The 19,418-nt window shown below is 43.8% G+C and overlaps 1 pseudogene; it reads left to right on the top strand.

The window, feature by feature from the left end:
- Window positions 1–19,418, top strand: part of LOC147916178 (cilia- and flagella-associated protein 337-like) — a 134,848-nt pseudogene that overhangs the window by 52,496 nt on the left and 62,934 nt on the right.

Here is a 19,418-nt window from a genome sequence, read left to right as displayed (position 1 = left end):
TAAATGCAAATTCCCTTGGGAGAGGAGACAGAGTGACGTAAACACAACTAAAGCGGAATGGTTGGATATCCTAGAATCTTTTTGAAGAACACTGAACAGGGCAAAGACAGAATATCCGGAGGGCACTGGATTCTTGGACTAAGGAGTGGGATAGAGGAAGAAGGAAGAAGGGACCATCGCAGACCGTGAAATCCAGCTGGGCCCAATTCCTAATTTTGCTCGGGTGCTGCCTTTCTCTTTACTTTCCCTAAAGTCTTCTAATACAGATTTTTTTAAAAACGAGGAGCTGGAAGATAGCAGATGGGTGCTTCTACAGAGACCTACAGCCCAGGGGCCCCCACATGGTGGGAGCCGGGGATGATCTACACATTGCCCAACTCTGGGGGGCGCCATTCCCACAGACTACGACATGAAGGGCGTCCCTGGGTTTGTGCTACACAGCTTCCAGGCCTGGAATTCCCCACATGGATGCTGGCACAGGGATGGATGGAAGAGGGAAGCCCTCCCCCACCCTGCCCGCCGTCAGTCGTGCCCCTGTGGTCACCAGACCCGGGCGACTGGTGAATCTGGCTCCCTGGCTCTGCCTCTCTATCTTGCTGCAATCCTGGGTGTGGTCCAGCCTGGGGACTGTGGCAGCCATCCGGAAGCCGGGGAGGCAAAGCCAGGCCGATCCAGACGACACTGCCTGTTCATTATCATGCAAGTTCATTGGTAAAAATGCAAATGATTCATTTCACTTCATCCTTCTGACAGACTGTGCTGGTAGCAATAGCTGGCTGCTCCCTAAACCTGTCATCACTGCCGCACTGCTCACTTTGTGTGAAAGGCCTGCCACACTTCAGGTGTATATATAGCAACCATCATTAAAGCCCGCCTGGTGGAAACCCGATCATCCACTGCCCCCTAGTGGACTAGATGTGAATGAGCCAGTATACTGTGTGCCTTTGATTTAGGTTCCGAGCTGCATTTTATTTCAGGAATGGTTCACGAGGTCTCCTGCTTTAACCTTTGTTGCTAGTAGCTGTGGTTCTTCATTAACAGCACTGTAATAAGATAAAACGTCAATCATGGGTGACTCTTTGTGGAGCTATATTTGAATGTTAAAAAGTCACGACATTTTCAGACAGTGTTGGAGATTTTATTTGATACTCATTTTAAAAATCAAATTTTTTTTAGGCTGGGAAAAAGCATAAAGTTAACGTAGCATTCAAGAGCTCATGTTGCCATCTAGCAAAGCCATGAGTTGAGCCTGAGAGAGAAAGAAGTTTATTTATAAGGCAGAAGCACTGGCTCTGCCTGTGTGACCACCGAATGTCACCTAATCATCCTTTGGCGACTTTGCATACCTCTCAATGGTCACGCAACCCTGAAATCGGGGGCCCAGTCACACTTGGCATGAGGGAAGCTACGTTTATGATATGCTGACAAAGGCGAGGGGACGTGGTTCCTCATTGTCACACCACAAAGGCTGCCTTGCTGAGTGTCTACCCCTGGGCTTCTTTAGGTTGTTGCATCTGGCCCAGGATCATGCACTTAAAGATCATTTGATAATATTGGTCCATGTTATGTTCATCATACCAAGAAACCTGTTTCTTAAGAAGGTTAATAATCTACTTTTTACCCTTTCTGAACTATTTTCTCATTGCAAGGGCTTGAACAGATTTGTAACTATCTCAGAGTTCAGTGACTTCATTGCTCTGCACTTTCAGCATATCTACTACTAGAATATTCTAGATACTAGAATAACTCCCTTTCCATAGCCTAGACTCTTGCCAGAAAGACCTCCATCAATAAAGTCTAAGGCATCCCTTGAATGGATGGATGAGCTTCTCACCTATGCATCTAGCACGGTGCTAGTTATGTACCATGCTTGGGAGAATTGGAAAAATAGCCCCTCAAATCATTTTCCGTGCTTTGTGGTGCAGATGAGGAACCTGGGCTCAGAGCGTTACACAGGAGCAGTGTCTGGGCGAGATTGGCAGGGGGTGGTGCTGCATACCCTCTAGGCCAGCCTTGTTCACTTGCTTTATTTATTTCAGGCTGACTATAGGGTAGACATGGTCCTGACGATGGGAAACTTCCAAGAGAGAAAAATGTCGGTGAGAAAGCTTTTGGTGCACAGAGCAGAACTCAGATTTTTCCACCCTGCGTAGATCAGAAACCGCAGTAAGAGAAGTTGCTCTGGGTTCTTCCGAAGCAAACCATAGTTTCCCCAGAAAGGCACAGGAAGTGCTGCCCGTGATTCATCAGGTTAATCGTTTCCTCCTGAGTCAGAAACAGAAGGTGCTGTCCAGTGTGGAGGCCCAGAGGGCTCTGGCGTGGAGCAGCTTGTTTACTAACTGGTCAGAAACGTTCCAGCCGTGAAACTCACGGCTGCTGAAGAACACAGCAAAACCCTCACCCAGGGAAACTTGCATTACAATGATAAAAGTTAAATAGGCTTGGGTATAACTTACTACAGAGAAATAGGTCAGGAGAGCTGCCTTCCTGCCAGTCTCCCTTACAGCGCCATGAAGTCCTGTGGCTGCCTATTTTATTAAAGTTGGGCAAAATGCCCATCGAGTGGCTCCATTTTGCCCCACCTAGTTTAAATCAGTTGGTCAACATGTCTCATTGACCCAGAGGCCCCAGAACTGAGTGGTCATCTGCTGTATCCTCTGGCGGCCTCAGCCAGTGTCTTTGAGATATCATCTCTAAAGAGATGCTCGCGGCAGGACTGAATTAAGTGCTAGAGGTGGGGAGACAGGAAAGTGGAGTGGGGTTGCGGGTAAAAGCTAAGAATATTCTTTCATCTACCTTGGGAGTTTTATAACCTAACCACAAAATCAAGACAAAACACATGGGAAGTGATTTAAAAGTGCACATAAAGAAAACACACAGAACATAACCAGTATTTATGCCTTCTAGCCTTGTACTGGGTCTTTATCCCGTGAAGATCACCTGCCTCCATGCACCTGGTAGGTGGCTGAAGCGATACAGTGGGCAGCTGTGCAGAGAGAGAGCCCCTGCTCCAAGCTGGCCGTCATTCAGCTGAGGAGCTGGCTTTCCTCAAGGCCTCACGCCCGCCGTGCTGCCACATCCTCTCCAGCTGATCTCTGGCCAACCTTACTGGCGATACTGAGCGTGTTTTATGTAAGGGTTTCAAAGCCGCTGCTGCTGCTGCCGTTGCTGTTGCAGTGGCTGTAACCTGGCCTTTCATGTCTCAGTCTAGACAGATGCATGATTGCATAAAGGATTCAGCCAAACCCTGTGTCACATTGGCCATCTGGAAAGTAGCCAAGCACTCATTTAGCAAATTGCTCTGTTTAAATGCAGCTGCTGGGTCTCGGCGTTTATGCTACCAAGACGGATCGCATGATTCTTCTTCCTTCATTTATCCAAGCCGTTCCTCTCCATCTGCCTAGGAATTTTAAAAGGCTGTTAATGCATGACAAGGCACTTGACCCACATGATTTCCACGCCGAGAAGGAGCATCCGTCTTGTGCTGGGTCGTCCTTTCCTCAAAAGCAAGGGCACCTTGCTTGTGCTCCGTGTCTTAATGAAAGCTGCCTTTATTAAGAATCCCGTTAAGCTCCACCATGCTCAGCTATCCAGCACTGCAAATATTTCCCTTTAGAAATGCGTCCAGAGGCCTGGCACGGGCAGCTGGCCTAGTAGCAAATACTTGCCCTGACGGTTGGGAGGTGACCTCAGACGTCAAATCTTTGTGGACAGAAGGGTGTTGTTTGACAGCCTGGTGCCTCTCTCCATTTGGAAAGATGGATGACAATCATTAGCAGATAATGTCAACAAAGCCCCTGAGATGATTTGAATAAGAGTTGGAAGCAAAATGGTTTCAGACTAGCAATGAGCTCTCAGGCTTTTCACTTTGGTTTTCTTTTTTCCAAAAGAAATGCAAGAAAGGGGACCACGGAGGCTAAGTATTTTAATGTCAGGATGTCACTGGTCACTTTGGCCTGGCACTGATCATTATCTGTTATTTATCCAGCAAATAATCCTGGTGTGACCACCGGTTTCATCAACTGCTTAACTCAATTGGGGTCACAGTATCATCAAGTCAGGAAGCGAGAAGCCAAAATAAGTGGGTGTTTATTAAATAAATATCATGTGCTCAGCCCTTTGGAAAAGAAACAAAATAGTACAATAAATGGTCTTTACCATTACATCCTTTGGGAACCAAAAAGAAACCAATACAGGAGTATTTAGCACAGTGCAGTCGTGAGACATGTGGGCTTTGGAGCCACCTTAGGATCTAGGTTCAAATCCTAGATGTAATTTTGGGCAAATTCACCTTCTAAACCTCGGTTTTCTCATCTGCAAAATTGGGTGGACGTTTATCTCTTGGAGTTATTTTTAGGAGAGATTGATTCAATCCTTGTACCTTGTAAGAATTCAACAAACCCTACTAACTGTAGTTAACGGATGCACAACCGTGACTGTAAATACTAGAGGAATTCAGAAGAAATAAAGAACATTGTGGACTGGGGAAAGCAAGGCAATCTTTATGGATTAATCTTTATGGATTAGATCCTGAAGGAAATATAAACTGGGAAGGGGAAGGGGATCTTACAAGAGAACAACGTGAGCGAGACGTAGAGATGGGGGCAGAGTAGGAGGTGGGGCAGTGGTGTGGATTGGAGGGAAGAGCCCCCATTTTTGGATGTGGGTGTGAAAATGTTGAATGAGTGAGGGGCCCCGTTGATGGAGGACCTTAAAAGTTAAGCTAAAGGGTTTTAACCTAATCTAATTGGTAACAGGGAACCGTTGTGATTTCTTTAGCAGGAAAGTGGCAGAGTAAGAGCCATGGGTTAGAAAGACTGAGCTGGTGCCAGCGCACAGGGCCGTTAACTGGAGGAACTCCAGGCTGGGAGACGGGGTCCCAGGCCAGGCACTATTTCAGGCTTGATGGTTGAAGGGTTAAGTGGAGGTGGCCACAAGATGGATGGGATGGAATAAAGCTGGTGTTTCCTTTCCCACTGGACAGACCCAATGCCAGTTGTAAACAGTGGGCAAGAGGGAGAAGGAAAAGGCAAGGGAAACTGGCTTTATGGAGTACCCCTTTCCATGCCAGACGTTAGGCTTGATGCTTTCTCCACCATGCTTGTTTTATCTGGCTCCAAGCATAGGTCCCAGGACACCAAGAGACTGGCAGGCCCTGGAAGCTGATGGGGCTGTTCAGAAGGGGCGCTGTGCTCTGGCTGGATGGGCTAAGAGGTGTGGTGTCATGTGTGTTGAGAGTGAGGTGACTTTAGAACAGTCAACGTCCTCCAAGCACAAAGGTCCTGTGGGTGGGAAGCTGCAAGTCCCGATTTGGGATTCAGGGTAGGGATGCAGACGTGAATGCCGTTGGCTTACGGGAGACAGCTGAGCTGTAAGCCTCGAGGAGCAGTGGAGAGAGAGAGAGTGTTGGGAGAGAAGAGCAGAGGGCTGAGACCCCAACCTTAGGGGCACAAGGAAGGAGCTAAGAGGGGCAGGGAACCAGCACAAGCCAAGGGAAGAGGATGTCCAGGAGGAAAGAGCTGATGAGTAGCTGAACATCCAGGGCACTGGAGGAAGATGAGAGACTGAGAAAATTCCATTCGATTTATTAGAAAGGGACCCAGTGGTGAGAAACATGTCAGTGGAGGAACAGGGAGACGAGCCAGATTGCAGGGAGGGTGGAGTGAGAAAAATGACACGTTAACAAGGAGGAGAGAGGTGGAAAGAGAGGAACAGTATATGGTGATTTCTTGAAATAAAATGAGTTTCTAGATGGTACTATAATTGCATGACAAAGTGACAGGACCCAATGACCCTAATGTAATTTTCATTAATAGATTATGCACTGGAAAAATCTTACACAAAATTTTTGGTGTGTGTCGTACTGAGGTAAAAAAAAAACAGCACAGTGAGATTCTATTTGTATCCAGACTGAGCTAGAAAATGACATTACCTGCTGTGAACTCCACATACTATGAACCCAGCCAAGACAGTAGCTCAGTCCAGTGCACATCCGCCTGAGCTCAGAGACCACATGAAATTTAGCAAGTCCAGCGCTTCTGCCACTTATGATTTCTGTTACCTTGGGCACATCATTTGACCTCTTTCTGCCTCAGTCTCCTCATCTGTAAAATGGAAATAATAAAATTGCCCACCTGTAGGATTACTGTGAAGATTTAATGGGATAATGCATGGAAAGCAGTTAGTTAGTGCAGTGCCTGGCACTTATTCAAAGAAGAGTCATGCTGGTACCAGAAGATACTATGGCAGCTCCCACCAACAGACGAGAAGCTTTTATTTCATGTGAGAGACAGCAAGCTTTGCTGTTATACACACTTGCTGTGATGCCGGTGTTGTCTCTGTATCCCATGCCATTCTGAGTGCGGTCACTGTGAGAATGTCCCGGAGTGATCAAGGTCCTCTAAGTGAGGAGTCACATGCGATGGGAGCCCCTGTGACCTCCGCCCGGGCATTTGGACAATGCAGTCTGGCCGAGCTCATGTCCTACTCAAGGTTATGGCAGCTCCACTTGCTGAATATGAAAGCCCATCTGTGTGTTTGAATAGTGTTTCCAGCAGAGAAGCTGGAAAAACTATTCACTCCCTTTGAAATGGAGAGAGATTGCTCGTTGTTTCTACCGAGAGAGCACAAGCTTCTAGTGTGTGGGAAATAAGTGAAATATGTTGGCTTTTTACTTCTGAAGGAATTCATTTTTCTTTTCTTTTTTAAACTGTGTTGCAGGGATGTGTGAATATTCTGTTTTTGGCTTCTGTAGGTGAACTCTTAAGGTAAATATGAAAGTTTAAATCTCATAATCTCTTTATGTAACTGTTGCCACGGGGTAAAAGAATAGACTGAGAAAGGGCTCTGATGATAGCTTAGGGTTTGGATTTGCTTTTTCTTCTCCTTCCTAATTTTCTCAGATTGTATCTTCACATTCCCACCCCCAATGTACTTACTCATTTCTCTGCTCTGCTCTGACCCTCCCCTATCATGGCTACAGTGCCGCTACGGACCTCCAAGCGTGGTGCATTCATTCAAGTCTTTTTTGAGGATATGTCAGATCATTCTCCTTGGTTCAGGGGATAAAGCAGTGAAGCCCAACTAGTCACAGAAAAAGTCAGGATGAACATTTCGACTAAACATAACGTGTTAGAGGATCAGACAGAACATAATCAGCCTGTACTAGTCAGGGTAGGCAAGCTGCTATAACAAACAACCCCCCAAATTCAGGGGCTTCTCCCCATAGAAGTGTGTTTCCTGTTCATGTAACAGTTCACTGCGTGCACTTGGTGGGTGGCCTGGGTGATTCGGGGATGGAGGCTCCCCTAGGGCCTGGGATCCTCTGCATGCAGGCAGCATGTTAAGGAAGAGACCTGAGTGAAGGGTCATCTGGAGGATCTTACTGGCTATGCCTGGAAGTGCTGTGGGCCACTTCTGCCCAGATTCCGGGAGTGAGTCACATGGCCACCCTCACTGCGTGGAAGCTCAGAAAGGTGAACCAGCACAGAGAAGGAACTGGGTATAGGAATGCCTGCCCAGTCTTTGCCACAAAGCCTGAAAGGGTACCAAGGAAACAACACACACGTGTCTCCTGTGGTATTTCTGCTGGTGGCATGGAACCCCCACTGCCACCAGGGAAGTCTCTTCTCGTCACCTCCCCCTTTTCCCCTTCTTTCCATTCCTCTCTGCCACTGCCGGGCCTGCTGAATCCATCTCCTGACGGCCTCTGGGAGTGGGCCTCCTTCAGAATCTTGTGCTGGCCTTCCTCTGCGTCTCGGCTCGCAAACTTCACATCTGGAATATGTCCTTCCCTCCATCCTGGCTTTTCAAATTCCTCTCCCAACTTCCATGCTCGGATCACATCCTGTCTCTTCCATAAAGCCTCCCTGATCACCTCGCTCTGCCCGCCGTCTGCACGCTCATTTTCTGCACCACACCGAGGGCCTTTCTCATCCTCCACCTCATTGTGAGGTTTTATATATGCACCTCATCTTTCAGTAGAATGAACACGCTTAGAGAGGGTAGCACCTGTCATCTACTAGGCCCTCGGGACCTGATTGCTGGGGGAGAGACTGAGATAATGTGACACGCCAGCCCAGAGCTCTGGTCCCTGTCGTGTGTTCCCTGCGGCCTGGCTGTAGCGAGATCCTTACCTGCCTCAGTGTCCTCATTCGTAACCTGAGGACAATATGGCCTGCATCACCTCTCCTCCCAGGGGAGTTGAGATTTGAATGAGGTAATTCAGGTGAGTCCAGAAGGAGGACAAGGAAGACTAGTCACCAGGCTCATCTGACCGAGAGGGTGTCTGAGGATGGGCTCCGGTGGCGTCCCAGCGCCTGCCCGGGGGGCAAGCAAAACCCTCCGCTGTGTCAGCCCGACAAAGAGGTAAAGGAGCCGCTGCCTACATAGTGCTTCTTGGAAACGAGAAGTTTTCTCTGAAGCGAATAGGAAGGGGTAAGTCAGGAATGAACATCCCTGGGTTTTGGCTTTGAAGTTAGCCAAAGAATACCTTTTTCAAACAACAGAAATAGCAGGCTAAAGTCACTGTGTGGCAGCAATTCAGAGCTGTCTTTAAAATAGCACTTACCGCCCCTGAAGACGAGCACAGTGTGCGGCTCCGTGTAAATCCACCCGTTCACCGGCCTCCTTGCAAGCTTTTGTTTTTGCTTGGGACCTCTGGGGTCGCTCCTGGAATGTCACTCACCTTAACGGGGAGTGACCACAGAAGGCCTTGGGAGGCTTGCTGAAGGAAGGGCCTGGGGAGTCCCCCTGCTCACCTGGCATCTGGGGGACCCGGGGCTGTGCAGGAGCTCGCGCAGGAGTGTGACCTCCTTCTGCTTCACTTTCCCTGTTTGTAAGCCTGGGAGCAAATACAAACCACATCCTGGAGGTCTTGAAAGGACTTAATTGTTAATACTCAACACCAACGCTACACCTTAAATATAAGTACTGATTTGTCCCCAGTGGCCTCTTGATGAGGAGACTCAGGATTCGTCTGAATGGACGTATCATTGGTTGATTCTGAGCTGGCCGGATCAAGTGAAAAGTGCAATCTGTAGAACATCTCATTTCTGCTCAGGCTGAAGCAATGATTCCCTTTGGAGCAAAGTGGATTGACATCCAAGTGTCGCTTGCTCGTCTCTGTCATTTTTGGAAGCTGGTAGGAAGGAAGGGTGCTGAGCGTGCTGCTTCTTCAGTCTCCCCCAGTTAGTCCTGGAGATGACAAGTTTGTGCTTCTATTGGCTGAGGCAGCCGTGGGAATGGCAGTAGGTGCCCTGGGAATGGGGATGAGAACTGCTGGGCCCTGACCCCCGTACAGAAGTCAGCAGGAACCCGCCCCGGCTCCCTCTCAGGAGGGAGGTGACGCCCGCGCCAAGCTGTGCCATCAGTGGCTGTTCATTGCAGCAGAGCCTTCAGCAAATCACTATTGGTGACTGGGCTCCCCGAGGAGAGGCAGCCAGGGAACCGGGCCTGTCACAGTCACACTCTAGGACAGCAAAGCACCAAGGCAAGCTGTGCCCCTGGTGGGATTTCCAGAGGCTGTTTCGCCTTCACGTACCATAAGTCCACAGACACATGCACCCAGAAAGGCACACAGAGCGATCTGCAGACACCCCCAGACACCCAACAACACCTTCACAGACACTTGTCCAGAGAGACACCTCACAGACACCCCACAGACACCCCCACATGTTCCCAAAGGTAAATGCACAGACATCCCACAAATGCTCCACAGACACCCCCATAGACACCCTACAGATACCCTACAGTCACACACACACACCCCCAACACACCCCACACACATCCTCACACATACCCCACTGACATCACAGACACTTTTACAGATACCCCCAAACATCCTCCACAAACATCTCAAAATATACCCCCCAAATCTTCGCAGACACCCTTCCACACGTCTTCCACAGATTTCCCTTGCAACACTTGTGCAAACCCGTCTGGTTTCACCCCACAATCTCCCAACACAGACAGTGGCAGATATCCCCTACAAAACACCCCACTCTACCCTCTGACACACATAGGTGCACCACACAGTCACCTCAAACACCACTCACAGACCCAGGTGCACAGCACACACCATCATTACCCCACACTGATGCCCTGTGCACAATCGCACACAGATCCTGTGCACACACAGACACAGTCAGTCACACACACAGATCCTGTGCACACACACAGGCACACACACAGATCCTGTGCACACACACACAATCACCCCACACAGATCCTTGTGCATACCCAGAGACAGACACAACTCAGACATACAAGTATGTCCACCCCTCTCCCTGCACAGGCAATACCACCCACACAGACACTCTCGCATAGAAACTTGTAACCTGCAGGGGCCTCCACAAGGACCTCACGGAAACGCTCCCCTCAGACACATGTCAACACAGACAGACACTCACAGGCCTGACACACACAGAGGAAGACACACCCAGACACCTTAGCTGCATTTCTCCCATTTGTCATTCCAGGCAATCTTCTAGCTATAATCTTGAAAATCAGTAAAAGTGCTTCATTGCAAACAACTGAAAACATGGCGCAACCCTCTCTGGTCATGGGGGGATGGAACAAAAAAGGGCTCCAATGAGATCAAATGGTGCCTTCTTCCGTCACCCTGGCTGGCCCATGAGAAAGCCAGGAAGGGGAAGAGACATCTCCTCACCACGCCCTCAAAGAACGGTGAGCACAGCTCGAAGACTGAAGTGTGGCTTCTGGAACGCAGCAGGCCCACTTGTCTGTCCCCCGCCCCGGCCCCCCCACCCCGTGGCCTTGTCAGGAAACAAAGAGTCTATCTGACCCCTTTCCCGCGGAGGACCCTCCCCGGGAGGTCCTCATCCTCCTCTCAGAGAAGCTTTTCCTCCCACACATGCCTGCAGCTGGTTTCCTCACTGTACAAAAAATGAAAAAAAAAAAAAAAAACAGAAGAGGTAATGCTCCAAAAAATCCTCAAATTCTCTTAGAAAAATAGGTGCTTCCAAAGAAAGATAGAGTATGGAGGCTGTTAGGAGGAGGAGGGGAGAGATACAGAGATCAAAAAGAAAACCAAGAGGATGGATAAAGGGATTAGGATGCAAGAAATAGCCCAGGCCAGCTGGCGGCCATCTGGGAGCTGGGAAGAAAGGGAAGAACGAAGTTGTTGAGTTTCAAGCAAGTGGGTTCAGTTTCTCATGAGAGGAGGCTACTGCTTTGAGGAACTGGAGAGAAGCCAGAGCCTTGCCAGCTATTTAAGAAAAATCTAGTGGTTTCCCTAAGGATTGGATTGCAATGAGTAGCTCTTGTCTGAAGTACACTAGCGAAGGGCGTTATCATTTTAGGGAAAGTTAGGAGGCATCTGACGGTGTCGTGAACTGGAGACCTAATCTCTGGATGTCAGTGTAAAAATGGACAGTGGAGAAATGGGAAAGATATTTGGTTGTACCTTACACAGAGGTTTTTTTAAATCCTTAAATAAGACCATAAGGAAAGCCAATGACTCTAGGATAAGCAGTAAATTACTGTAATCAGTTGTTTCAATCTTGGTAAGAAATCTGAGGTAAATTGTATGTGTTTGCACAGAGGCTGTCTATAAAAGTGAAAGCAATAAATCGTAAAATCGATATGTACTCTGTAATATGGAGGGACATTACATATCCACGCAGTTGTCCTACAGGGAACTGAAGGAGAGCATGTCTGAAAATAAGCTCATTATGTCTTTACCGTCCACCAAAAATCAGCTTCTCATCTCTCTTCCTCCTGACTCCGTGAAGGGCACTACAGTCCCCTGGTTACCCCCGCCAGGTCAGTCATCCTGGTCACTTGGCTCCCACATCCAAATACTTGGTCACCAGGTCCTGACAATTCTATCTCCTTAACAACCCTAACCTGTGCCCTCCTTTCTCTTGCCAAGGCCACAACAACCTGTCATTGTCATCATCATCATCACAGCCACGAACTCCTAACTGGTCTCCCCGGCCCCAGTGTCGTGTTTCTGCACATCATTCTCCATCTTTTCATTTGGTAGTTTTTGTAAAAAAGCAAATCTAATCTCCTACTCATTCAGCAAACATTCATTGAGCAGCTCCTACACGCCAGTCTTTGTCCCAGGTGCTTGGGATACATGAGTGAACAGAACAAAGATACCTACCTCCATAGAGTTAGAGTTTAATGGGCGGAGAAAGACAATAAATGTAGTAAATTATGTGATATCTTTGAAGGTGATAAATGCTGTGCAAAGAGGAAAAAACAGACCAGAGTACGAGGGATTAAGAGTGCCAAGTGTGCACCTGTGTGTGTGCATATGTGTGTGTATGTGTGTATATGGTTTTTATTAGGGCAGCCAGGATAGGCCTCATTGAGAGGCTGGCGTTTGCTCAAAGGAGGTGACGGAGTGAGCCACATGGATCTCTGGGGAAGAACGTTCCTTGCAGACAGAACAGCCAGAGAAGTGGAGTGTACCCAGAGGGTTCAAGGCATAGCAAGCAGGCCGGTGTGGCTGGAGCAGAATAGGTGCAGTGTGAGGGTGGAAGGCATGAAGTCAGAGAGCTAAGGGAAGTCAGGTCACATGGGGCCTTGTAGCGAGGCGGAGCCGTTACAGAGTTTTAAGCAGTGGGTGACATGCTCTGACTTCTATATTAAATAATTGCTCTGGTGATGATGATGACTCAGACCAGGGGTAGCAAAAGAGACTGTGAGAGGTGGTGATGTCTCTGTCCTGCTCAAAATCCTTCAGTGACTTCCCTTAGCTTTCAGATAAAATCTAAAATCTTTGATGTGACCCACAAAACATTTCAGGATTGGGGACTTGCTTCTTTTTCCAGACTCATCTCTTCCTGGCATCCTCAATGGCCCGCATGTTCTGAAGCATGTGGGCTTCTAACCAGCATCCTCTTCTCTCACGGTCCCACACATCTGTGTAGGTGGCTTCCCCTGCCTGAACAAAGAGCCCTCTGGGTCTTCACTAAGCATCTTCTTGAGGAAGCCTTTCTCTCTTCTTTGAACATGCATGCCCAAAGCAGTTCATGCATACTTCAATGATTGGGATTATAGTCCTGAGCCATAATTTTCTGTCCACAGTCTGTCTCTCTCACTGGACTGGGAAATCCTAGAGGATAGGAACTAGAGCTTTTATTTCTGAGTCCCTAGTAAATATTGGATGGATGGATGGATGGATGGATGCTGGCTCTTTCATCAGATCTTGAATTTAAGGCATTTTATTTTTAGTTTAAAATTAGTTAAGCATTATAAAATGCTTTAAAACTAACTATAAGATATTGACTTCTCCCTTGTTGAAGAGATGGCTGATGCAGTATGCTCAAATAACTACCTGGGAGCATATGTACACATCAACTGCACATGATGGTTGTGTTGCTGGTGTTGGGGAGGGGGAAATTCCCCCCTCTACCCCTCTTGGGTTCTTATGGCTGGACTAATAATAAAATTGACACAAGACCAGATTAACAGGAGAAAAAAGAACAATTTGATATGTACATACAGGAGATAATAAAAGTGATGCTCAGAGAGTGAACCAAGCAGGCAGTTTATATATCTTTTTACACAAAGAAACCATAACTTTTTGAGGATTTGATAGGATAAAGAAACTTAGGTTTGGGATACATAGTTAGTGAGGAAGCTAAACAGAGTTTAGGCTTGAGGTATTAAATTTATTAGTAAAATAGTAAATTAGTATTTAAAATAGTAAAATACTATTATTAAAATAGTTAAATTAGTAAAATAAAATTAGTAAAAGTAACAAGGTTTGTTTATACAGGCTTCGTGGCCTTGAATTCCCTAGCTCTGGTGGTAAGGATGTCTCTATCTCCTGGTGGAGGGAGGGTACCTTTCTCATGGGAGATTTAATTCCTGCTTTCAGGGGGAACAGAGAGAGAAGGGTCAAAACTTTAAGTCAAACAAGTAACTTTAATTCAAAATAATCAATATGCCATTTTGGGATATTTTGGGGTGGCCTGCCCTGGGATCCAAGAGTTCCCTCCTCTGAAACTTCCTTGGAAGTTTCACATATTAAATGTTGAGCTGGTAGATTGTTCCATTATTTCATTGAATTAATCTTTTAGTCTTGAAAATAGGTCAGTTCAGTTAAGCAGTAGTTTCTCATTTCAGAAGGCGTGTCTTGCAGGTGGGTTCCCAAAGTTAGGTGTATGGTGCAAGCAATCAGGCATTTAATAAGAGGCATTTCCATGGAAACAAAGAAAAATAAAGGTTAATGGTTAGAGCAAATTATAAGCCAGTTTCTGAGCTTAGGGGGCAGCCAGTCAAGAAGACTTCTAGATGTCAGGGTCAAAGCATCTTTTGCAGTTTTAAATGTCTCTGGTGATGTCATCAGGTGTTCAGGAACACTTTCAGAGTGGCTTACACAGCAACAGGCATAAAGATTGTCTAAACATGGGCGATTGTGGTGATCTCTCTTAAGTTTATATCGGGTTGTAAAGCTTCGATTTGCAGGGCTTAAGGGAAAAGGGCAGCTTTTGTTCTCAACAATTCCAAGTCAAAAGTGGGAGAAAAATTGGAAATGTTAGTTTGGAGATCTGTAGCCAAATATTGGAGGAAACTAGAAGAATTTAGGATCCAGTCCAGTATTTAGGTAAATAACAAAATTTCACGGAAAACTAACAGCACTAGAATCTTATATCCACAAGTGTATACTATAGTTTCTACTGAAACATAATTTTTCTTTCTAAAATTACCTTTATTTTTTTTTACCAAAGATAGTCAATTTAGACTAATTTGTTTGCAAAATAAGTCTAGTTTCACTAAACTTGGCTTAGTTATTTACATAAGAATAGCAGTTGACCATATAGACTTTTTAAATTTGCTCTGCTGGAACTTTTCATAAGGAATCTCCAGATTGAACATTTAATAGCCTCTCAAGGCTAAGAAGCCAAACCAAATACTTGCCATCAGACTCTGCCTGCAATACCTATAGATTTGGGTGAATTCCTCTCTTCTTGAAGTTCCCAATATATCTTGAGTTTCCTGCATCTGCCAGAAAGTGACCTTCTTTACTCACCTGGTTAGGCTATTGGGAACCCTGTGAGTAAGGTACCAGGCTTTTTTTCATAGAGTCAACCTTTGATCCTTAAAGTTGTTTGATTATATCAGACTTTACATATGTCTATTTCAAACATAAGATTCCAGTCAAAGACTTGATAATATAACCAATGTTTCCAATAGCATCCCGTTCCAAGGAGAACAGACTCTTATTGAACTTATGCAAATAAATATATTGTCATGAAAATAAGAATACTCACTGAGAGTTTCTGAATTCTGGAGAGATCAGGAAGGGAGAAAAAGTTATTGTTTCAATTCTGCTTACAAAGGTATAATTCACCAAATTGCTATAAGTCATAGATAGCTTAAGAGAAAAGAAAGAAAAGATTTCCTTAAATCTGGAAAAGCAAAAGATTTTTAAAAAGTAATATTTCAGATAAAACATTAAAAAAATTATAATCATTCTCACCAGTTCATTTAGTCTCATGTAATTAATTCTTGTTCTTCTAGAATCTAGTTTTTGATTCACTAGTTCTCTTGATCTTGCCTGATGATTAAGAGTGATAGGGACAATGATAATTCCAAGAAATTTGCAAGGTTTTCTTTTTTCTTTTTCTTTCTTTTTTTTTTTTTTTTTTTGCTGAGGAAGATTCGCCCTGAGCTAACATCTGTGCCAATCTGCCTCCATTTTGTATGTGGGTCACTGCCACATCATGGCCACTGATGAGTGGTGTAGGTCCATGCCTGGGAACTGAAGTGGAGTGCACCAAACTTAACCACTAGGCTAGGGGCTGGTCCTGCAAGGTTTTCTTTGAGGCTCATATGATTTGCCCAGTGAAGTGAGTGCCTTGATCACTGGAGATTATGGAAGGTAATCTTGGAAACATATTTTTTAACAGTTTCTTTGCCACTCTGAGGGCATTAGCTTTGTGGCAGGGGAAGGTTTCAACCCATCCAGAAAACATACGTACAATAACAAGAACATATTGATAACCCATACTAAGTGGTAATGAAGTCCAGCTGCAGGTTTACAAAAGACCTAAAGGGAGGAGTTATGAGGCCTCTGGGGACAAAAATAGTTTTTCCTATAGTGGGTGAAAAAATGCAAAAACCAAAAAATGGGGTTTGCTGAGGAGCCAGGAAGAATCAAGCAGCCATCTTGGGTTTGTTATATCCCCAACTGTTTGTTTAATTTACAGCCATTGTTTACCCATCCTAATTTCTCTGATTCAGGAGCAGACTGTTGCCATGTTACAGGACATCAGGATGGCAAAAGTTTGGCAATGAGGGGTCATTGTTTTTCCAGAAGCAAAATGGACTTCATCTACATGTGCCACAATCTTTATAGATTCTGTTGTTGCTGCCTTTGCATGAAAGTCAGCTAGGATATTTCCCTGGTGCTCAGATTCAGTCCTTTTAGTGTGAACCTCAATTTTTATGACAGAGACCCAGTTCAGTTTTGTGAGTTTCCTTTCTATGATGCATTTTGCAAAAGCGTCAAAGTAACTATAAATGACAGAAGACTTAAAAATGGTTCATTATAATGCAACAGACAAAGACATTTGGTTATTTCTGTGACATACAACATTTTAAGATAATAACTAGAATTATGACTGATAACATTATACTAAGACATATCAGATTTTTAGGAATTTCACATAGTTTATAGAAAACTTATATACCTATGAAATATAACACAAGGAAGGCTTAAAGTTACTTTTTATTTGACAATGCTTCCCATGTAATTTAACATGTCAAATAAGCCTAATTAGTTTAATATCTCCCTTTTTATAAGGAGAGAGAACACATCCTTTGAAACATTCTAGGGGCCCTCTGAAAAACTTCAAAGTTAGTAGAGGTCAAAAGACTTCATTTAGAATTTGATTTGAGGATGTTTGTCAAAAATATCAAAAAAGTTTTAAAACACTGGTCAAATAGGATCAAATAGGATAGATCAATGTAAAACAATACTTAGTTATCTGTTCAACCAAAATGATCATAAACGATTTTAAAGGCAAATACAGAAGGTTACACAGCTGTTAGCAAAACTTAGCTCTTACAATGGAAAAGATTCAGTTTTCCTTAGTAATCAAAGATCTAATAAAGTACAGAAAATTATTTTGATAAAACAAATCTTTGCTTTTTTTCCATTATCTCTTATCAGGAGCAGACCAATATTCTAAGAAAACTTAGTTCTTTTAAGAGATGAAAAGAAAATTAAGTTCCAGTTTTATATAAGTACACTAATGATATTAAAGATTATTTTTAAAACTCTTAAAATAACAATTTAGTCTTTTTTTTTCTTTTTTGTTTTTGTGAGGAGATTTGCTCTAAGCTAACATCTGCCAATCGTCCTCTTTTTTTGCTGAGGAAGACTGGCCCTGGGCTAACATCCGTGCCCATCTTCCTCCACTTTATATGGGACGCTGCCACAGCATGGCCTGACAAGTGGTGCATCAGTGGGCGACCAGGATCTGAACTGGCAAACCCTGGGCTGCCGCAGCGGAGCGTGCACACTTAACTTCTTGTGCCACCGGGCCGGCCCCAATAACAATTTAATTTTGGCTATCTTGACCACACAAGGTAAGATTTTTCTCTCTTTTTTCTTTCTTCCCCATTTTTTATTTAATTTGTCCTTTCAACAGAGAGAAAAAACAAATATTGATTTTGTACCAGCTTACTTTTGATTCTAAAACTCATTCGCCTAACTAAATTCATTCCAATCTTAGCCAGCCTTGACCATGCATAAAATCTCTTTCTAAAGATTCCTTTTCTGCAAACCTTCTATGGCTTTCTATGTCCATTTTAGGTTGTCTCTTCTTCTCTTTTCCATTTGGAAATAACCAGCTTTATTTTGGGACAAAATTATTTTTCTTTCCCTCAACAAAAATTCATCTCCATTCCTCATACCTTTTCTTACCAAAAATATATATCTTATTTTTCTTTCATACAGAGATATTTTCCTTATTATTTTTAGTAGCTTTAATTACATATATTAATTAGAATTCTTAACCCTTAGAAACCTTAATTTCTAGTAAAAACTAAGAAGTAAGCAATTGTGAACTGTATGTTATACCTGTATTCTTTAGATTGGCCAATTTATGAATACATTTTACAATTTCTGGAAACATATATTTCTTCATATTGCAATCTTCCAATGTGGCATAGGACATGTTTATTAACAGACTCAAATTTATCTTTAGTTTCTCTTCAATAGAAAGCCAAAAGTAGATAAACTTCTGTTCAGTAATTAGTGTTTTACTATTGTATCTTATCTGGAAATGACCTAGATATTCAACAAATTTCTCATCATTTAATTTAACTTAGCAAAACTCTCAAGTTTCAAGTTATCAAAAAGACTTGGGGAAGCTATTGTTAAGTACACACACCACAAAACATAATTATTGTGCCTAAAAATTTTTATTTTATTTACATCCATATAATTCATTTGTTCTTAATAATCATACTTATATTATTCATAAACATTTCATGAGACATTAAAGCAGTTAGCTATCACCTTAAGTTATTTCTTTTCTTGCTGACAAATATTGTAACAGAGATAACGTGAGCTTATTTGATGAATAACCCAGGTAGAATAAAAGTTGCATGTCTGCACTATACCTAATGCTGATAATTCTGAAGATATGCCTATTTTAATTAAGCCAACAAATTTATACAAGCTTTTATTTATCAAAGATTATTTTACATCATGTTAACTTGAAAAACATTTGTGTTAGTTTCTATTACATTTAGAAATAATTTATATAAGCATTTACTTTAAGCCAATCAAATAGAGCTCTTTTAGAAATTAATTTGCCAATATCATATAGAGGTGGAAAAACACTGTATCTATAATGTACATACATATATAGAGACAGACACAAACAGAGGTCTTATAGCTTTTATTTTAAAATTTTAGCCACAAATCAGGTACAATATAAAACTCACTAGTTTATAAATAATTGTATCTCTAGCTGATGAAACAAGTTAAAGTTACCTGCTTAAAAGCTTTTTTAAAAAAATATTTGCGGGGCTGGCACCGTGGCTTAGCGGTTAGGTGAACGCGCTCCGCTGCTGGCGGCCCTGGTTCGGATCCCGGACACAAACCGACGCACCGCTTCTCCGGCCATGCTGAGGCCGTGTCTCACATACAGCAACTAGAAGGATGTGCAGCTATGACATACAACTATCTACGGGAGCTTTGGGGGGAAAAACATAAATAAATAAAATTAAAAAAAAAAATTGTGGAGAAGATTTTTAAGATTTGTATTTGCCCTAGACAAGTAATTCTTAAGGATGCTGTGAGTTAGATTTTTAGTAAAAGAGCCTTTCTACCAGCTTGCATTTTAAAACAGCCATTTTTCCCTTTTTTTTTTCCTTTAACCTCAGGCTTTACAGACTGAGCTAGCTGGGCTCAGTCTCAGGT

Source organism: Ceratotherium simum, chromosome 10 (assembly GCF_057802395.1).
Source record: "Ceratotherium simum simum isolate JZ-2026a chromosome 10, ASM5780239v1, whole genome shotgun sequence".
NCBI classification, from domain to species: Eukaryota; Metazoa; Chordata; class Mammalia; order Perissodactyla; family Rhinocerotidae; genus Ceratotherium; species Ceratotherium simum.
This window is presented reverse-complemented; position numbering and strand designations above follow the sequence as displayed.